Source organism: Phalangium opilio, unplaced genomic scaffold (assembly GCF_054372755.1).
Source record: "Phalangium opilio isolate 3A_F unplaced genomic scaffold, DU_Popi_V2 ptg000039l_2, whole genome shotgun sequence".
NCBI classification, from domain to species: Eukaryota; Metazoa; Arthropoda; class Arachnida; order Opiliones; family Phalangiidae; genus Phalangium; species Phalangium opilio.
In genome coordinates, this window is record NW_028324163.1 from 2,952,861 (window position 1) to 2,973,497 (window position 20,637).

Consider the following 20,637-nt stretch of genomic DNA (forward strand, 5'->3'; position numbering starts at 1 on the left):
ATTGGCAAAAATAACGAGTTTCTACAAATGACTTTGAACTCGAAAAATACTTGAGAAACAAATATTTTGTTGTTGGGAAGTTTGCGTTAGAATTAACCGGTAAATGCCAGCGTGTAAGTTGAAGCAGATTTGATGTGGCTTCCTCTGACAAATGGAACCGTAGGATGTGAGCCATTATTAATAGTGCACTTTCCTTCTTAGATAGATGACTTATTTCATATAGCAATTCATTCTAAACCCAGGAAGTATTTAAGTTGAAACAACAAATCAAGGATAGAGTATTTGATAATAGTCCAAGATTTCAATAAAAGAACAAGTTTAAATGTTTCATTGATGGTCATAAGTATAACTTACCAAGTCATTTTTAATCTCATCTGAATCATTGCAATATTCATTATTAACTTCGGGTTCCTTGTCAGAGTCACTGGAATACTCTGATGAGAGATCTGAATTACTTTATACATTACTTTTGTTAATATTTCTAAAAATCAGGGTATAAAATGAAATTAGAAAACTACATATTGGAAATTTCCACCAATTCTAAAAGCTGAAAAATAGATAATTACTTTAAATCGTCTACATGCGGTACATTTATGGATAATTCATAATTTTCATCTTCGATAGCATGATCCAAGTTGCAAGAACTAGGGTCATTTTCCGTATTAGTTGCGTTATTCCCATTGTCGCTTTCCTGTTCAGATTGAGACTCGGTATCTGAATAGGACGACTCCAAGCTAACATTCTTTTTATGGTCCATGCATTTTATCAGAAGCGCATGACATACGAAGTGATTTTCTAGACTCTTTGGTAGACCCGTCTTATACGGAAAGATTTTTATTTGAGTCAGCACTAGCCACCTATGGGGGATACTGACAAAAACTGCATCGATTTATTAGGGTTGCCGTCTGGCGAGAATAAGGGAAACTATTTCTAGGCGGTGACATATGCGTAAAAAATGTATAATTTTCCAAGCTGAAAATTTGTCTGCTATCTAGTCGTTGGCTTACTCAGTCTCTATCGGAACTTCGTAAAATTTTATGGGAAGATGGATTTGAAAAAGATTACTGACTATATCGAATTAGAAATAAAAAACGAGTTACACGTCGCTTTTAATGAAAAAAGAACCCAGTGTCATAGATTTATTATTCAATCAGATTATTGGAGTATTTTTATAGAAAGTCTAGGCACGTGTGTCCACGAAGTTAAAGATGTATTCGAGTTCCTAAAATTTGGTACAAAATTAAGAGGTGAATTTAATTTCCAATTCGAAGAGTACAACAACACAGATTTGCAAGAACTCTTCAACTTTTACTTGTGTAGTGTTTACCGGTATGTTAAACATTTATTGTATATGAAGTGGGGATAAATTAAATCTGGTTCCTTTTAAGATTTGTTCATAGCGATAGAGTAGACGAAGAAAACGAAAACATAGACTGTGATATAGAAGATGGTTTGATCTGTGATGAGGATAAAACTTCAACTAATGTAATAAAAGAGAAAGAAATATAGGTCCACCCTTCTAATTTCAAGGAAGAAAGCCTAAGTGGCATTTTAAGACTTGGAGGAGGAACATTAGAAGAGTTGTGGAGGGTATCCAAGCGGTTAAAAGAATCAACACGCTACACCATGAAAACCAAAATCCTCTATGGGCAAGTATACAGAGTGTTTCAAAACCTCATTAGATGACGAAGAGAAGCAAATGCAGTTGCCAGTAGAATTAAAACAACAAGATAGAGGAGGGATGTTTTTTCCGAAAGAGGTTCTACAAAAGTTTGTACGGGAAGTAAACAACACAGTCCGATTGCATGCCATTTCTGAGACTTTGAAGCAACATGGGAAAAATATGATTAAGGTAAGACAACCTGTTTTGTCAAAGCAGATATGTTCCTCTAATTAAATAACATTATTATAAGGTGTGCGCTTCAAAGGTAAAGGAAAACCACAAAATTGAAGAAAAGTTTTAGGAAGGAATAAAGAAAATTCCTGGATTGTTGGAACAGTTTAGCGAAGACAGTATTAATCTTTTTTATAAGATCTGGTTGCGAAAAATAACACATGCGAGGATTCAAGAGTTTATCAGTATTAAAAGTGGAAGTATGAGCAAAGGAGGACACAATCTTAGGGACAATTTATACGGACAACTTAAGAAGCTATACGCCAAAACCAAAAATGAAAACAAAGAATCAAAAAAGACCGACATGATTAGTGAAAAAGAAAACCCCAACTTGATGAGAACAAAAAGAAAATCTACAGTATAACAGAAAGATGAACCTAAAAAAAATCAGCAAAGAAAAACTCAAAGCTACAGCGGAGACGCAGAAGAAAGTTACTAAAGGAGCGGCAAAGAGAGGCTAAAAAAAATTACAAAGGAAAGGGCGAAAAAAAATTACAAAGAAAGGAGAAAAAACATAAATGCAAAGAGTAACACAACTAGTCCTTTACCAAGAAATATTTTAAACCAAAAATGTGATACTATCAATTTAAGTCCAAAATCATCTGTGATCTCTGTTAAACGAAAAACTTTGTTTTAATATTAACTAGTCATTACCATTTTAAAACTAAATTTTATTTGACAAATTAGTTGAAAGTGCAATAAAGCGTTTTTGTGATGAACAAGTAAGACTTATTTATTGATATAACCATAAACATGTTCTGGGTACTAATCTAACGAGTCCCAGATTTTCCAATATCTAAAATTAATCTAGTTGTCTACAAAATGCAGCTTTTCATCACGATATGAGGTATTTGAAAAATTGCCACTGTGAATGTTTTTAACAATTCTTACAGCCTTTTGGGTAGAACTGTAATTGACTTCGCTAAGCTTGCTACCGCTAGCGTACTTAAGTTGTGAAAAGAGCGATTCCACAGCGCTTCCATTTATTCTCGATGGTGTTATGAAATTATCAGGGTATCTGCTCAAAAATTTCACTGTAAACTTGAGAAATCCAAAAACTGTTATTTTCAGCAAATGCCAAGTTTTCCAGGACAGAAATTCTTTCTATTTAGGTGCACGCAAATTTATATCGGGTTCTGTTAGAATTTCAGTCAGCCAATCCGCAAAATATTGATAGCCCTCTTTCACCGACATCACTTCCTTATCTGCCATGGAGCAAACTTTATCTTTGGATAGAAATCCATTTTCAAAGAGCTGGCTACATGATCGTAAATAGAGATAACATTCGAAAGCGCTTCGCCGACTGGGCATAAACTCACTGGGATTATGAGAATGCGCGTAAAGTTCTGATAGGACTTGAGGCTGCTGCATTATTTTAGCTGGCTTTACGTTCAATTTCGTCCATGCATCTCTGGTTATATAACTTTTGTGCATTTTGGGGACATACCGCAAAAGACCATTTTTCTGCCGTTCAATTTCCCGCTGATTCACATCTATTAGGTTAAGCCAACCAAATTCCACCCCGTTTCTTTGAAAAGATTTCGTCCTTGAAGTGTATGATGTGTATAATGAGTTAATCAGGCTCTTCAATTCATGTGATGGGCAAATCATCGAGTAAATTTTACGTCCTTCCCAGAAAGGATTTTCAAAACTAGGGCAAATTTCGTAACCTTTTGCAGCGTCTTCTATATTGTTTGAGAAAGCTTTATGGCCACCCATCGTTTTTTTAATAACTGCTAAGTTGGAGCTGGCTCCATCACACATCAGAACTGAAGTACCAAATCCATAAGCATTGAAAGTACGTAGAGTTTCGAGTATACAAGGAAGTAGCTTATCTTGTCTAACAGGAGAACCGAAAGTGTAGTAAGGACCAATTAAATCAAAATTGGAAGTCGAGTCAAGCCAGAGAAATTGCAGGACGTATTGAGTTGGTTTTGGTTCTGATGGGACGCTCGTAATATCATTTAGAAGAGGAAAGTCTTTTTCATCCATGGCAAAACCTACGAATTGGTGATTTTTTGAGTTCCAAATAAGTTTCTCAATAACTTTGACTTCATAAAAGATTAAAACCCCATCTCCTTTGGGAATTGGGGAACCCTTCTTTTGTTTTAAGGCCTTAAATTCTTCGTATTTTTGTTACTGTTCACACAGATATCAGTGATTAATTCCAGGAGTGTTGTCGTAGACTTGGGACTTTTTTTAAAGTGCTAGCCGATGGTAATTTAAAAATGTTGAAAGACTTGAGCAGGGCTTCTAGAAAATACAGAGAGAGCTATTCTTATGGTTATAGGGCTCCAACGATTTCCAGTGTTGCTTTCTTCGCATTTTTTTTTGATCTGTATAAAAAGCTGTTTGTCATCTTTTACTTTTTTGCTCTGTATCTCTTTGCCACGCCAATTTCAATAACTCGGAATTTTCGTCCGATTCCTCAATAGCCCTATCTACATCATCTTTAAAATCGATTTCAAAACTTTTAAAATAGAATCAATTTCATCTGATTGCTCCTCATTTAACAACAAATCCTTATGCGCGAGCTGAGCTTCGAGCTTTGAAATTATATAGGTCAAATATCTTCTGTTTCTTTTGATGCTCGATAATCTGGTTTTAAGGCTTCGGTGTGTGAGTTTAGATATGGGACATTTGCTCTCCACTTTTGTCCTCTTCGCTTTCGTAACTGTGTCCCCTTGTAGTTTGCGCGTTTTTTTGTCTGAGGGAGTTTTCGAGCTTCTCAAGCAGAAAGTACACTGCCCAATTTTCGAATGTTTTAGCGAAGTGTGAACTACTTTGCATAGAGTTGACTGAACTCTTTGAAATGGTGCTGCAAAGATTTTGAAATTTGGGTCAGAGGCTAATTCCGAGTTACATTTTATTCCCGGGCAAAATTTAAAATTTAAACCCTTCACAAAATTTAAAGTGTCTTCTACGTCTACACAGTTAATTGAATTATCTTGAATAATTAACTGTTTCGTTTCAACGGGACGAAAAGGGACTAAAATGGTGCATTTTCCGGTTTCTGTTATAATTAGTTGAACTGGATCAACATCTTCTAGCAAAAGTCCTACATTCTTTCCATTTGTTACTGGAACCGACTTTTCCCGACGGAAATTAAAATAACTCTGAAAATTAAAACAAAAATTATTTTAAAACTATATCTCGGCCTAAAGGGGATTAGAATTGTAATTTGCTTATAGTATGGATCTGAAACACTTAAACATAGATGTTAAAAGTATAGCATAAAAAATCAATTTACCAAGGCCAAATTAATACGAGCAAAGGCAGGACGTTATGCCAGTGCAAAATTGCGGTATATTTTTATAAATTCCAAATAATTCTTTAATGTTGAAGTAAAGAACATCTTTAAATAAAATTATCTTTTGTTTCTTGACAGACTTACGTTATCGCAGGCTACATAAGAAAAACTTACTTTCACATTACATGATTAAGTGTTGCTTCAAATTCCTTAGACTAGCCTTTGTCTTAGATGACACAAAATTATTACTTTTATATTCAATTCCAGGGTTCGGCATTCATCAAAAATTCCCTGCAATAAAAGTGCCCCAATATCCTTTGACGCAAATATTCCTTTTTCTACCGAACAAGTTACTAGGTCGTTGGTCTGTTTGGCGTTATTTGTGTTCAAAGTCATAGTTTGTGACCTAAAATCTATAAATTTTAATTTCAATTAAGAACTACCCTCTTTGATGCTCAAAAATGTAAACTGTTTTTGTAACACTTACTGTTTGTTGATGGTTTGCACTGAATTGAAACCTGCTTACACACCTCCTTAGGCCTCTGCTTTTGGTTACGGTTCGACGGATTTTCTATCTTTGTTTGGGTACTTGCTTGCTTAGTTTTCACATTCTTCTGTTTCGCGGATTGAGAACCCCTATCTCTAAGGATTTTTGCATTTTGGTTACATTGGGTGGCTACAGTAACTTTATTTAATGAAGATCCATCCTTTTCGCCGCTCATTTCAAAATTAAAAACCTAACGAAGCGCTGTAGCAGACAATTTTTACGTCACGAAACCGGTTGGATCATTATTGGCTGAAATGTTTTGGCCGCACCTACAAACTCCACCCGAATCAAACCCGCTTGGATTTCTCGGCGCGAGAGGAAAAATAAAGTTGGAAAGGGGGCTGACATTCCCCCCTTGATGGTAAAAGCTTTCCGTATAAGACGGCGGCTATATTATGGATAATAGAAAATCACTTCGTATATCATGCGCTTCTGATTTCATTGAGGTTTTCAGTCTTTTTATATCGCACCAGTGATCTGCGCGGTATTAAATTACTGTCTGACCACAAAAACGCGCGATACTTTCGTTTCGTTGGGGGCATATTTAATTTCAAGCTTTCTAAATTTTTTGAAGACGATACACTAAAATTAATTAATTAATTAATTAATTAAATAAAACAAAACTGATAGAGCGAGAACTACTAAGCCTAACAACTGAACTAAAAAAAATAGCAGAAAACGGTATGACACACGTGACACAATGACGTAGAGTAAAGGGACGGAAAACTTTAGTTTATTTCCGACACAGGTACGCTGTACGTTACAGGCTGAATAAACCACAAAGAGAGAACGTCTTGTGGTTTCATATTCAACAACTCTTCACTGTGAGATTTACGTTGAAACAAGTTGGGAAAACCAAAATATTACCTCTCCGAGTCAAGAGGTCTACTACTACAAACTTATTTACCTATATATGGAATTATTTCACTTTTTTGAAGTAAAAATTTACGAAATATTGAAGCAGTATTCCAAGCATAGCGAATATACAGTAAAGCAGACGACATTTTACATCCAATAAGGATAAATCTTGGACACATGGATATCAGTCCATGGGGAAAAGAACAGGAATTGAAGTCTACGCTTCAGCTATTTACCCTATATTCTGATAGCTACATTCACAACTGGTTTGCAGTGTAAACACTATCGTCTCGTCTCACCTCAAAAATATACTTAGTTTGCCAACAGGAATGTTAATGTTAAATAACACCAAAGCTAAATTGTAGCTAGACGCACTAATAGTCAATGCGCACCATAAAGAGAATAATAAGTCTGTTGCTACCATGATCTTTTCTTCTATTATAAAAACTCAACCTGATTATTTAAGAGAATATTTAACTTTCGGCTCACTCTGAACCGTTGATGTCTCATCATTTCAGACACGAAAAACAAAGCCTAAAGTTTACTTCACCTCAAGCCTCAATTATTTACTCTCTGTTTCAATAAGCCTATTGCGGATAATACTTGTTATACCCGCCGGAGTCTAGGTTTTAGTTTTCTTCATGAAATCACTAAACCAAGGATTGTTCTATATACTGTTGTAGTATAGCTTAAGTAATAAATAAACAGCCATTTCAAATAACAATATTAAAACAAATCTTTGGAATATCAAAATGAAACAGAGCTTTAAAGTTACAAAAGTATTAAATGCATCATAATTACGAAAAATAGTTCCACATTTTCACTTTATATTATGGAAAAAGGGAATATTAAGGTTCTGTATGATTTCTTAACACATCAACACAAGGCTAACTGCTAACACGACGCACTAGTGTAACAACGGACAGACACACAAGACAAAAACATAGACTGCTTTTTAACTCTTCCCCTATTAATTTTGAGTTGAGAAACAAGATTATTTTAAATATTAAAATAAATATAATTAATATTAAATATTTTCTTCGTCAGTTGTTTGCCTTATTGAACGTTACATCGTTTTGATAAAGAACAATTAAAAATTCTTGACAGACTTGACTATATTGGCGTTTGAAATGAAGCATACGCCGGTTGCTTCGCCTTACTCAAATAGGTAGTATATAAGGGTGTCGAACTACATTTTAAAGCAAGGACAACCGCAATTGCGAAAACCTTTGGTGGACAACCCACCCTAGGGAGGCTAGACGTTTAAGATACAAATTCAGAAGTATCCGACCCCAAAGATACAAATTCAGAAGTATCCGACCCCAAAGATACAAATTCAGAAGTATCCGCCTCAAAGATACAAGTTCAGAAGTATCCGACCCCAAAGATACAAGTTCAGAAGTATCCGACCCCAAAGATACAAATTCAGAAGTATCCGACCCCAAAGATACAAATTCAGAAGTATCCGCCTCAAAGATACAAGTTCAGAAGTATCCGACCCCAAAGATACAAGTTCAGAAGTATACGACCCCAAAGATACAAGTTCAGAATTATCCGACCCCAAAGATACAGATTCAGAAATATCCGACCACAAAGATACGGATACAGAAATATCCGACCCCAAAGATACAAGTTCAGAAGTATCCGACCCCAAAGATACAAATTCAGAAACATCCGACCCCAAAGGTACAAGTTCAGAAGTATCTGACCCCAAAGGTACAAATTCAGAAGTAACCGACCCCAAAGATACAAATTTAGAAGTATCCGACCCCAAAGATACAAATTCAGAAGTTTCCGACCCCAAAGATACAAGCTCATTTAAGAATTAAATTCGCCACTTTCATTTTAATTAATGAAGTCTGGTGGAGTATACGACCCCAAAGATACGATAATGCTAAAAACCCCAAACATACAAATTCATAAGTATCCGACCCCACAGATAAAAATTCAAAAGTATCCGACCCCACAGATAGAAATTCAAAAGTATCCGACCCCACAGATAAAAATTCAAAAGTATCCGACCCCACTGATTAAGAGGTACCCCACCCCACATCAACCCGACATTTTAGAGATAAAAATAAATAATAAAAAACTCGGGGTTTCTATCAAGTCTCTATAGCTCAGTGGTAGAATTTCAGTTTACTACGCCAGCGACCCGGGTTCGATTCCCGGCTGGGAACTGAAAAAATTTTAATTAAAATTAAATCTCTAACCGAGCCCAGTTACCCCTATGGGTGGGTTGTGGTAATATAAAGTTCCTTTTAAGCTAAAATCTGACGATAACGAAGCGACAACCCCGGCCACTACTACGGACGACGGCTCGGGTCAAACTAAGAACCTCATCGTATACTACGATGTGGCTAAAAAGACTTTTTGCCGATGCCAATTTTAATACCTTTCAGTAAAGATATTTAAATTTTGGTTTGAGGTAGAATCAGTAAATTTCACACTTAGAGAAAACTATGAGGTGAAAACTCTGCCTTATATTTTAAAACGCTGTGATAATTACATCTCTCGACATTGACACCCAAACAGGAATTTAAATTTTTCAATGGCTCGTCACCAAAAAGGTGCAACTTCACTTTCTTCTGAAAACACTTTTTTAGGTGTTAATAGCAAGGCGTTTTCGATATGACTTTTTTGGGCCCTAAGAGGATTTTTAAGGAAAAACGAAATCATCAAATTTGTCAAACTTTAAAATTTATTCCTGGACTTTCAGTAACTTATTTACTTATTTTTAGCTCATATATTTGAAAAAACCGTCAAATAAAGTTTCGTCTGCTAAACAGTCAGAAAATACATTACTTACATGACTTTTTTTTAATTATATCTAATAAGCCACTTAAGCATGGTAAAATTGGTGTTTTTAGTTAGTGTTATATTAATGCCTGTAATTTAATTATTCATGTGTATTTTACACATTTTAAGCCTAGTGTTTGTATAAAAATCAGGTTCTAACTCTAATACAAACTCTAATTCTTCCACCTATACAACTATAATAACCTAGCTTAAGCCTATGTCTTTTCAGGATCTATCATAGAATAAGCTTACAATAGCAGAGGCTATCTTTCAAGATCTAATATAGCATAAACTTGCCAGTATCTACCTTAGAATAAGCCTGCAATAGCATAAACCTATCTTTCAAGATCTAATATAGCATAAATCTACAAGGATCTACCAAAGAATAAGCCTACAATAGCACAAACCTATCTTCTCCAGGATCTACAATAGCATTAGCCTAATCTTGACAGGTATCAGCCACGTGACGTCATCAAAATACCCAACACCAGGTGGCATAACAATCGACAAAATGCACCACCAAGGACTCTAAAATTCCCGCCCAGAAATCCACCACCAGATGGCGCAACAATTCAAATTTCCCGCTAACAAGGTCACGTGACGTCCTAAATCCCCCCCCCAACCCGACGGATGGCCTTATAAAGAAAAATTTAAGGGGGTAAAATTTTTGAGTATATAAGACCATTCTTCCTCTCTGACGTCGTACTCGAATCCAACCAAATCTATATCTCTTCCTCTCTAGCTTCTTCGTTTGAACTTGTTATGTATTCTTGAAGCCTCAGATTGAAAACGATCAGTAATAACACTTAATAGTGTTTATTTACAGTAATTTAGTCATAGTTAAAATCGAAGGTCGAGGAAATTTTACAGTTTAGGGCATAAAAATAAAATAACTTACGTTTGGCATACTTTTTATCACTTTGCGCTATTTAACCTAAGTTTAAAACGGAAATGAGCGTCCAAACGCTGAACGATTAAATGTCTAGTTGCTTAATCGATAATAGAAGCCACACTCAAGAAAAGGGTGATTAACGGCGTTGCCATTGTGACTGAAACATTAAATGACTACGTACTCGCTAGGTCAATAACAGCTATGGTGAAGTGTTTAAAGCGTTGCCATGGTTTTTAAAAGTAATTTGGCAGTTGGGACAAACTTAGAAATTTAATCACTCGAAAGAGCGCTCTAAAACTCTCGAGAGACAAAAACACTCATTTTCGTTTCATTGTGTTCAGGTTTCTTAGCATATTTTGAGCGAAAGTATATATTAATGTCAAGAAAGGAGATGAAATTTCGAAAGGGAAATCGTAAAAACATTACAATCAGGTGCTTTAGTTACTTAATCCTCGTTGAGAAAATTCATCATTATTTCACCAATTATAACTTAAAAGCAGACCGTGGGTCACGTTCATCCCCTAGAAAGTGACTTTGCTTACGAAATCCTGTTTTGGCTTGCCGAAAGTACGAGGCGTTTGTGGGAGGGATTTATAATTGCACTTGTAAATCCCGCCTACTAAGATTTAAATCACCAAGAGTTCAGGAATCTTGGGATAATTTTCTAATGAAACGATTTCCAAAGACTTCCTTGGAATTTCCTAAAGAATTCTTGAGATCAATTTGCAAAGAATGTCTATGGAATATTTTTCAACGAAATTCTTAAGGAATGCTTAGGATAAATTTCCAAAGAAGGTCTAGGTTTAATTTCCCAAAGAAATTCGATAGGAATTATTGAGATAAATTTCCAAAGAACGTCTTTGAAATATTTTCCAACAAAATTCTTAAGGAAATCTTGAGATAAATTTCCAAAGAAGGTATGGGGTTTATTTTCCAATGAAATACGTTAAGAATTCTAGAGATGAATTTCAAAGGGCCAGATATATTTGCAATTATGCTTTACATATAATTATCTCAAAAAATTTTTACCCAAATTATTTTGCTAAAATTTTCCTGCATAGACATTGACTTGATGGCTAAAAAATTAAAAACGTTTCACGAAGGCTTGTCCCGTAGCTAAGGCTCAGCAAGTGCAATTTCCTATTTTTGTTTTTTGACTTTAATAATCCGTGAGTAGTTTATGCAAAGTATAAATTAAATTAAAAGTAAAATACGCGTAATTAAAATCGTTATGTTTAGATTTACAGGGAGTATAAGCTGGCAGTCGAAACTTTCGCTTTTGAAAAGTAAAACTAACCTAAATTATTTTGTGACATGTTTTATCTTTTTTTCGATCGTAATTAAAGTCCCAAATAAATATTTTTATATAAAATATTGTAGATAAAATTAGGTTATACGCGTTTCTGGTACTCAAAAACCTCTCAGTGAAAACACATTATTAAACTTAACATCAACATCTGTATCTACTGCTTGGCCATTGAAGCCTCCAAAACCCACTTAGTACCCGTACATTTGCACAAGGTTAAAACTTTCTGCTGTTTTCGGATGTTTTTAAGTCGATTAAATGTCTGACTTTATAAGGAGTTTCGCACTGCATGCGAGAACTACCCTACTAGTACTATAAGGGGTGTTGTTCAGCATGTAAGAACCGCACTCCCTGGATTGGGATATGGTGCTGCATGTGAGAACTATCCTCGTTTCTAGAGGGCTAAATTAATTTACCACATAATCTTCCCTATATTTCCCAAGAAAATTCCAAAGATATTTCCCCAGAAAATTCCAAATTTATTTCCCAAGAAAATTCCAAAGATATTTTCCAAGAAAATTCCAAAGTTTTTTCCCAGGAAAATTCCAAAGTTATTTCCCAAGAAAATTCCAAAGTTATTTCCCAAGAAAATTCCAAAGTTATTTCCCAAGAAAATTCCAAAGTTATTTCCCAAGAAAATTCCAAAGTTATTTCCCAAGAAAATTCCAAAGTTATTTCCCAAGAAAATTCCAAAGTTATTTCCCAAGAAAATTCCAAAGTTATTTCCCAAGAAAATTCCAAAGTTATTTCCCAAGAAAATTCCAAAGTTATTTCCCAAGAAAATTCCAAAGTTATTTCCCAAGGAAATTCCAAAGATAATTCCAAATCATTCTCAAAAGAAAAAGAGGCCACTATTCTCCAAAGAAAAAGAGGCCACTATTCCCCAATTTTCCAAAGAACCCCTTAAGGATTTCTAAAGAAATTTCCCAAGGAATTTTCTAAAGAGTTCTAAAGAAGATTTTTGAAAGGGGGACCGTTATGCTAACTAACAGGATAGCCTGGTGTTCATAGGCACCTAACTTTTCTTGACATACGTTGGTTTGTATACATTCAACGTCAAAGAAAATGTACATAAGGTTAGGCTGATTAGGTCTAGGCTTTTTAACGGATGGCAGTTTCAGATGTTTGTCTGTGATAATTTGAATAAAACATAAGTGGTTGCTGGGCAGATATTTACTGCAGATCTGACAATATATCTCTCCACATGTATGCGTTTCGGTTCTTCGAGAAAAATCAATAATTTTTAAACAGTCTTTACAATGAAAAAGGCGCTCACTACAACAACTCGCAATATGACAAAGATCACCGACTTCAACAACTCGCAATATGACGATGAGATAACCGGATTTTCAAACGGAACGGACCGAGGACCACCCGCAGAGGAGACACTATTAAACGATACCCTACCTAGGGAACACGGATCTGTAGAGGCCCTTTCTGGCGATGATATCGACGTACAATGGGGAGGGGGAGAAACGGACCAGCCCACACCTATTGACAACGTACCTTCTTGCGAGATAACAGGACAAAGTGAGAGATTTTGCAAACATTTTAACATGTATGGTCGAGAGGTAGTTCTTAGAGTTACTGAAGATTCCGTCGCTAGTGTGTGTACCGTAACCAAATGCATCCTTAGTAAGTACAGGCCTACATATTACGTCTAAAACCTTAAAGAGTGCGGCAAATATTTGTAGGTCCGAACTAGAATTATCTTTTAGACGATTAGATCAAGTCGACCCCAATATTCTTTTCGACCAGCTTAGTGTTATGTGTTATGTATTTAGTTTTTTAATAGCCATTAGCTAACATTGTTAAAAAAACATCTAACCTATTATTGATAACGATTTGTATATATATTGCTGTTGATTCATAATTTTTCAGTCTTAATAAACTATCTCGTTTAGTTAACATTATTGTGACTCCCGTGTTTTTATTAGTCCGCAAGACATTACATGGTGTCAGAAGACCTGAAAGTCGCGCCCTTTTCGGGGGAATAGGATTCGTGTTTTGTTTAGTGGGTAGGCTCGATATTGCAGTCGCGATTATGGCTAATAATATACCGACGATCAGACCGTTTTGTGCTGGATCCAACCCGGCCGAAGCATGGAAAATTTGGCGTCAAGACTTCATGGATTACCTTGCCGCGTTGAAATATGACGCCGAGGAGGAGGCCACGAAGACAGCCTTATTCCGTCACGTGTGTGGCGACGATTTGAAGAAGCAGTATCGATTGCTTAACCTGAAGCCGGTTTCACCCGCTAAAGAAGTTACACTGAAACAAATTCTCGATGCCTTTGACAAGCAGTACGATGCCTATCATAATGAGATATCGGCGTCATTCATTGCGTTGGGAATTTCACAGAAGCAGGGAGAACCATTTGAAGAGTTCTATTCTCAACTCCGGCTGGCCATTGAGGAGTGCAAGTATGGACAAGCTATGGACAGGATGCTACGTGACAAGTTGGTCCATGGTCTTCAGGATAGAGCCTTGCAAGAACGTCTCTTGCGGGAAGCAGGCCGATCAAAGAAGATGCTGGATGACATAGTAGCTGAATGTAAAGCCGCTGAATTGTCACGGGCCCAGGCAAATGCCATGAATGAATCTCGTGCTGAAGTACATGTTGTTTCCCGAGAGCGAGCAAAGCAAAGCGACGGAAAAAGAAGTCTAAGGTTAAAGATACCGAGACTAAGGAATGTGGGTATTGCGGTCGCCAGCATGCGCCGAGGGAGTCTCCGGCGTTTGGAAAGACGTGTCTGAGGTGTGGTAACAAGAACCACTTCGCCGTAAAATGTCAAAAAGATGCGAAGGAGCAGATAGGAAGACCTCAGCGTCCTTCCTCAAGTAGTCGTCGGATTGATACCATTACTCAGCTTTCTTATGATGTTGTGTACATCGGTACTGTGGAAGTCGGAAATGACGAATCTGGGTTGCGCAGGAAATCGGATCAAGTCGTGAATAGCACACACGACGTTTGGTATGAGGATATATCAGTTAATGGATCTATCATAGCCTTTAAGTTGGATACCGGGGCCCAAGTTAATGTCATTACCAAGGATAATGTGGAAAAGATGCCGAGACGTCCACGAGTACAGAAGACCAGTCAAAGAGTCTTGGATTTTAGTGGCAATGAAATTCCCTTATTGGGGGAATGTTTCTTATCATGCTTGACCAAAAACGGAGGAAAGGAAGGCACTTTTCGGTTCGTCGTAACAAGTTTGAACGTCAAACCTGTCCTCAGTGCTCACACTTGCGTCAAGCTTGGCTTAATTACAAGAACATCGGGTAACTTGGCCTCTGTCTGCCAAGCAGCAACAGATTCACCTAAGAAGATACTTGAAGAGTTCGAGGACGTCTTCAAAGGCATGGGCCGGTAGGACAGAGTAGTCAAGATACACCTAAAGGAGTATGCCATTCCTCATGTGGCAGCACCAAGAAAGATTCCGATAGCCCAACATGATAAAGTTAAGCAAGAACTACGGCGTATGGAAGAATTAAACGTAATAACGAAGGTTGACACACCAACAGATTGGGTTAGCAACATGGTAGTGATCGAAAAGCCAACGAAGATACGCATCTGCATAGATCCAAGGCATCTTAATGTTGCTATTTGACGGCCACATTATCCAATTCCTACTGCGGATAAGCTCCTGGCAGGCCTTCAGGGATGCGGTGTTTTTACGTTACTGGACGCTAAATATGGCTTTTGGCAGCTGCCTCTGGACGAAGAGTCGTCAAATCTTACGACGTTTGCAACGCCATGAGGTAGATATCGGTTCCTGGTATTGCCCTTTGGTGTGAACAATGCACCGGAAGAGTTCCAAAGGTCTATGGATGCTATATTCGAAAAGGAGCCTTCAGTCAGTCAATATTTTGACGACATTGTTCTGGGTTCCAAGAACGTGGAAGAACATTGCGTTCTGCTTCGACGCACGCTGGGTCTAGCAAGAGAAGCAAATTTGAATTTTAATCCTGGAAAAGTCCAATTGGCTTTATCGAAGATCAAGTATATTGGGCATATTATCTCTAAGGATGGCTTGGAACCTGATCCTGGGAAGATTGACGCAGTTATGAAGTATGCCGAACCTAAGAACAAAGGTGACGTACGTCGCTTTCTGGGGATGATAACGTATCTTGCCAAGTTTACGCCGCATCTCTCGACATTAACGCACTCTTTACGTCAGCTAATGAAGCAATCTACACAATGGCATTGGGACGTAAACGTTCAACGTGACTTCGAAAACATCAAGAATACGCTGGCACGCGCACAGTGTCTTCGGTTCTTCGATCGAAACCGTCCAGTTACATTGTCCGTCGATGCTAGTAAGAATGGTTTGGGGGCCGTGTTGTTGCAAAGCGGTGGTCCTGTCGGCTATGCATCAGCCTCGTTAACTGAAACGCAGCAGAGGTATGCTCAGATTGAAAAGAGCTTCTCGCGGTTGTCTTTGGGCTTGAGCATTTCCATTATTACACGTACGGAGTTCCGGTTGAAGTCCAGAATGACCATAAACCTCTGTTGGGACTAAGTCAGAAACCATACGATGCCATTTCCTTGAAGCTGCAGCGGATGTTATTAAAGCTGAACCGATACAACTTTACCTTGACGTACGTTCCGGGAAAGCTGTTAGTGGCCGATGCGCTCTCCAGAGCTCAGCTTCCGGATGCCTACTTCATGGAAGAAACCAATCCAGCACGAGTTGAAGTTTGTCTCATTGTCACAGCTTCGAAGTCTCAATGGGATGATCTGAAGAAGATGACGATTGACGATCCAGAAATTCAAGATGTCCTGTTTCATATCACGAATGGCTGGCCTGACGTCAAGTCTAAATGTCGACTACAAGCAAGACCTTATTTTCAATGTCGGGCTGAACTCTATATGTCTTCCGACGGGATTCTTTGCCGTGGTCAGTGATTGGTGGTACCTAAGGATGCAAGGCTTGATATTCTGGACATATTGCACGCTGGTCATAGAGGGATGGTTGCTGGAAAAGCTACTGCTCGAGAATATTTTTATTGGCCTAAGATGGGTCAGGATGTCGAAGAACTTGTTAATGGATGCCATGCCTATCAGCGAAGTAATCAATATGAACCCTTGATCATACAGGACATACCCATCAGACTATGGCAAAAGGTGGGATGTGATTTCTTTGAGATCAAGGGAAAGCACTATCTCCTCATCGTGGATTACTTTTCGAAATACGTCGAAATTCAGCTTATGCATGGAACTGCAGCACCTGCTGTGATTACAGCCATGAAGACCGTCTATGCCAGATTCGGGATACCAGAAGAAGTTGTATCAGACGGAGGTCCGCCTTTTGCCTCAGGAGCAATGAGAGACTTCCATAAAGACTGGAATATTTTTCATACGATGACAACTCCTTATTATCCTCGTTCGAATGGGCAGGTAGAACGTGCTGTCCAGACCATAAAGAAAAGTTTAGTCAAGGCTGTGGAAGATGGTAAAGACCTTCACTTGGTCCTCCTTGAATATCGAATTACGCCGATACATGGACTTTCATCTCCTGCGGAGTTACTAATGGGCAGGCGCCTTCGATCCCTTCTGCCTTCCCATCCGGAAAGGTTAATGCCACACTATGATGTAAGTCAAGGAACTGAAGAACTCCAACGCCGGAAATTGAACCAAAAGCGCTTTGGGGATCTAAGAACAAAGCCACTTTACCAACTTCAAGAGCACGCTAGAGCATGGTTTCGACAGCGTCCTAAGGAACCTTGGAAGCAAGGTGAAATAATCCGATGCGGTCCACAAAGACGATCTTATGGCATTAAGTCGGCCGATGGTACTATCTATACCAGAAACCATTATTACATACGTCGGGATCGCTCAAACATCGAAGATTATAGTGCAGAGTGTCCAACAACAGTTCCCAAAAGTGAAACTCCTGAAACATCAGAGATTCCAAAACAGAGCCTGATCCTGTTACATCTGCCAACGTCAGCTCGGAAAAGCAAAACGATAGCCGCCCAGTTCGAGTGCGGAAACCACCAGTATGGATAAAAGACTATGTTCCTTAATTGTAAATAACTAGTTGAAAAAGGGCATGTTACTTATTTAGTTTTTTAATAGCCATTAGCTAACATTGTTAAAAAACATCTAACCTATTATTGATAACGATTTGTATATATACTGCTGTTGATTCATAATTTTTTAGTCTTAATAAACTATCTCGTTTAGTTAACATTATTGTGACTCCCGTGTTTTTATTAGTCCGCAAGACATAACATTATGCTCTATGATGACGAAATAGGTCCTGTTAAAATGATTTTTGGCATTGTACGATTGCCTGAGGGTAAGACCCTCTCGGCGGCCCGAGGCATTAAACCTTTTAATCTATTCTGTAGAGATATACGAGGTATTGCACGTATAATCAAATCAGATAACCTGTGTCTAGCTCTAGCGTTATGTGTGGCTATAGCTCATACAGCTTATGCTAACGATACAACCGAAGCTCTGAAAACTCAATACGAAGCTATATCTACGGCAAGACCAGGAAATAAAGCGCAAAAAGACGCTGCTTTAGAACTATGTTATAAGGCGACATAAGAGTTAGTGAGTGTTGGACGGCTGAATCTTTTGGTAAGTTCAAAACTCATTTAAATCAGTATTGGATTTTCGTCTACAAATTCGAAAATAGCGTTCCTATCTTGATTTTAGGTGACAACGACCCCGATGATACTAGGCCGCGCCTCTTTTTATTAAATGAAGATAACCATTATAACGTTATTACAAAATTAAGGCCACTTTTTAGCCACGACCAATTCTACGAAAAGTGCCTCGTCGCTTATTGGCGAATACAATCGCATAAATGTAATGACTTTTGTTTTAGTTGCATGAGACCCACTATCTGCCAAAGCCCCGAGGAAACATGTGTCTTGTTTACGCAAGTTCTTAGCGATGATTGCTATCAAAGCCACTTAGCATCTTCCAGCAGTAAGAAGCCGCTAGTGAGCGCCTTTTTCATTGTAAAGACTGTTTAAAAATTATTGTATTTCTCTAAAGAACCGAAACGCATACGTGTGAGGTGATATATTATCAGGTCTGTAGTAAATATCTGCCCAGCAACCACTTATGTTTTATTCAAATTATCACAGACAAACCTCTGAAACTGCCATCCGTTAAAAAGCCTAGACCTATCAACTTTAACCTAACCAAATTATCCATATCTGACCTATTTCTTTTTGAGTTCATATAACCCAGCTGGGCCAGCTTTCAACAGAATAAACAACTATAGTTTTTCGCATATCAGTTTTTCCGCTCTTTAGAGAACTGCTGTAACGGTACGCCGGTTTACAAGATCCGCTGTATCGGTAATTGCTGTAATGGGTAAATTGCCATTTCGGGAACCACTATTTAGAGAGCTGTTGTTATGAGGACCGCTCTTATGAAATATGCTCATAAGGGAACTGCTCAGGTGAAGGCTTCCCACTGCTAATACTACTACAAGGACAAATGGGCAGGTCAAACTAAGAGCCTCATCGTAGATGTACATCATACGATGTGGCTAATGAAGATGAATAGACCATTTAAGTATTACGCACAGCGTCGTTCCCCGTCGTAGTGGCGGAGCTAAGAGCCCGTCTTTTGGTAAGGCATGAAAAGCTAGAGAGCTTTTTCAGCTTATCAAGGCAGCTTCGCAAATTTGGGGCGCTTAAGACCGTTCACGCCTGCGTAGAGATGGAAAGCGAAATGGTCTACTGTGAAAATAAAGCGGAATCGGAGAAAACTTGTTTTAAAGGCAATACCAACAAGTAAGTTGCACGACAAAACTCAGTCTTTTTCCAATAGTTTGCACCTAAATTCCTCTGCTTATTGTTGTGCATATTTTATCCAACAATTTCACAAATCGTATAGGTTTCTCCGTGTGATGTCATAAACCAACCGAACAAGCTGACAAGACAAAATTGTTGATATATCGAAACTGAGTTTTCGAGATTTTCCAATGGATTTTAAAAATAGAAACTTTGGTTCAATTATATTGAAAACTTTATATTTTGAAAGTAGAGACTTGAAAGTGTGATATAATACCAGTTTCGCGCTAAAATATGATATGAAATTGTAAATTCCCATACCCTTTAAGCTCAATTATAGCACAGACCTATGAAAAATCTTTAATTATAAAAAATAATTATGAAAATAGGTTTTCTCTGAAAAACTGCTCTTCCTTAGGTCATTCTCAGTCACTTTCAGGTCTCATTCCGCATATTGTTTTTTAATTATTAGTAATTTTTTCCAAGTGAATCTGAAAGTGTCTTCAGTGTGAGCCCTTTATTATTTCATTAGATCAAGATGGAATGTAACGCACTTTAAGGACTCTTACATTCTCACTAAAATAAAATTATCCACACTGTAGGTCTTATCATTTATGAGTGCCTTATAATCCTACAATTTGATGAATTCGATCCTAAAAAATCTTACAATTTTGCTGACTAACGGGCAACAATGACTCAAAAAGACCAAATCATATATCAATTATCTAAACACATTCAGATAGGATTGACAAGATTGATAAAAAGTTCTTGTGAGTAGGATAGGAATGAGACTTGGACGTCAGTGCCGCCCAGTTGCCGCCTGCCGCTGAGTTGCCGCTTACCGCCAGAGTGCCACATTCAAACTTGACGCCTAGTTGCCGCATATTCTGGTGGAAATTGGCGTGTTATCTCACGATGGCGTGTAATTTCAAGATAACGCCACTGAATTCCCGTTGGCGTGCCTTATCATATTTTTCGAGTACAATGTCTGAAAATTGGCGTGTTATCTCATGATGGCGTATAATTTCAAGATAACGCCACTGAATTCCCGTTGGCGTGCCTTATCATATTTTTCGAGTACAATGTCTGAAAATTGGCGTGTTATCTCATGATGGCGTGTAATTTCAAGATAACACCACTGAATTCCCGTTGGCGTGCCTTATCATATTTTTCGAGTACAATGTTTGATAATTGGCGTGTTATCTCATGATGGCGTGTAATTTCAAGATAACGCCACTGAATTCCAGTTGGCGTGCCTTATCATATTTTTCGAGTACAATGTTAAATGTACACTTCCACTGATAGGGACGTTTTCTTACTATTATA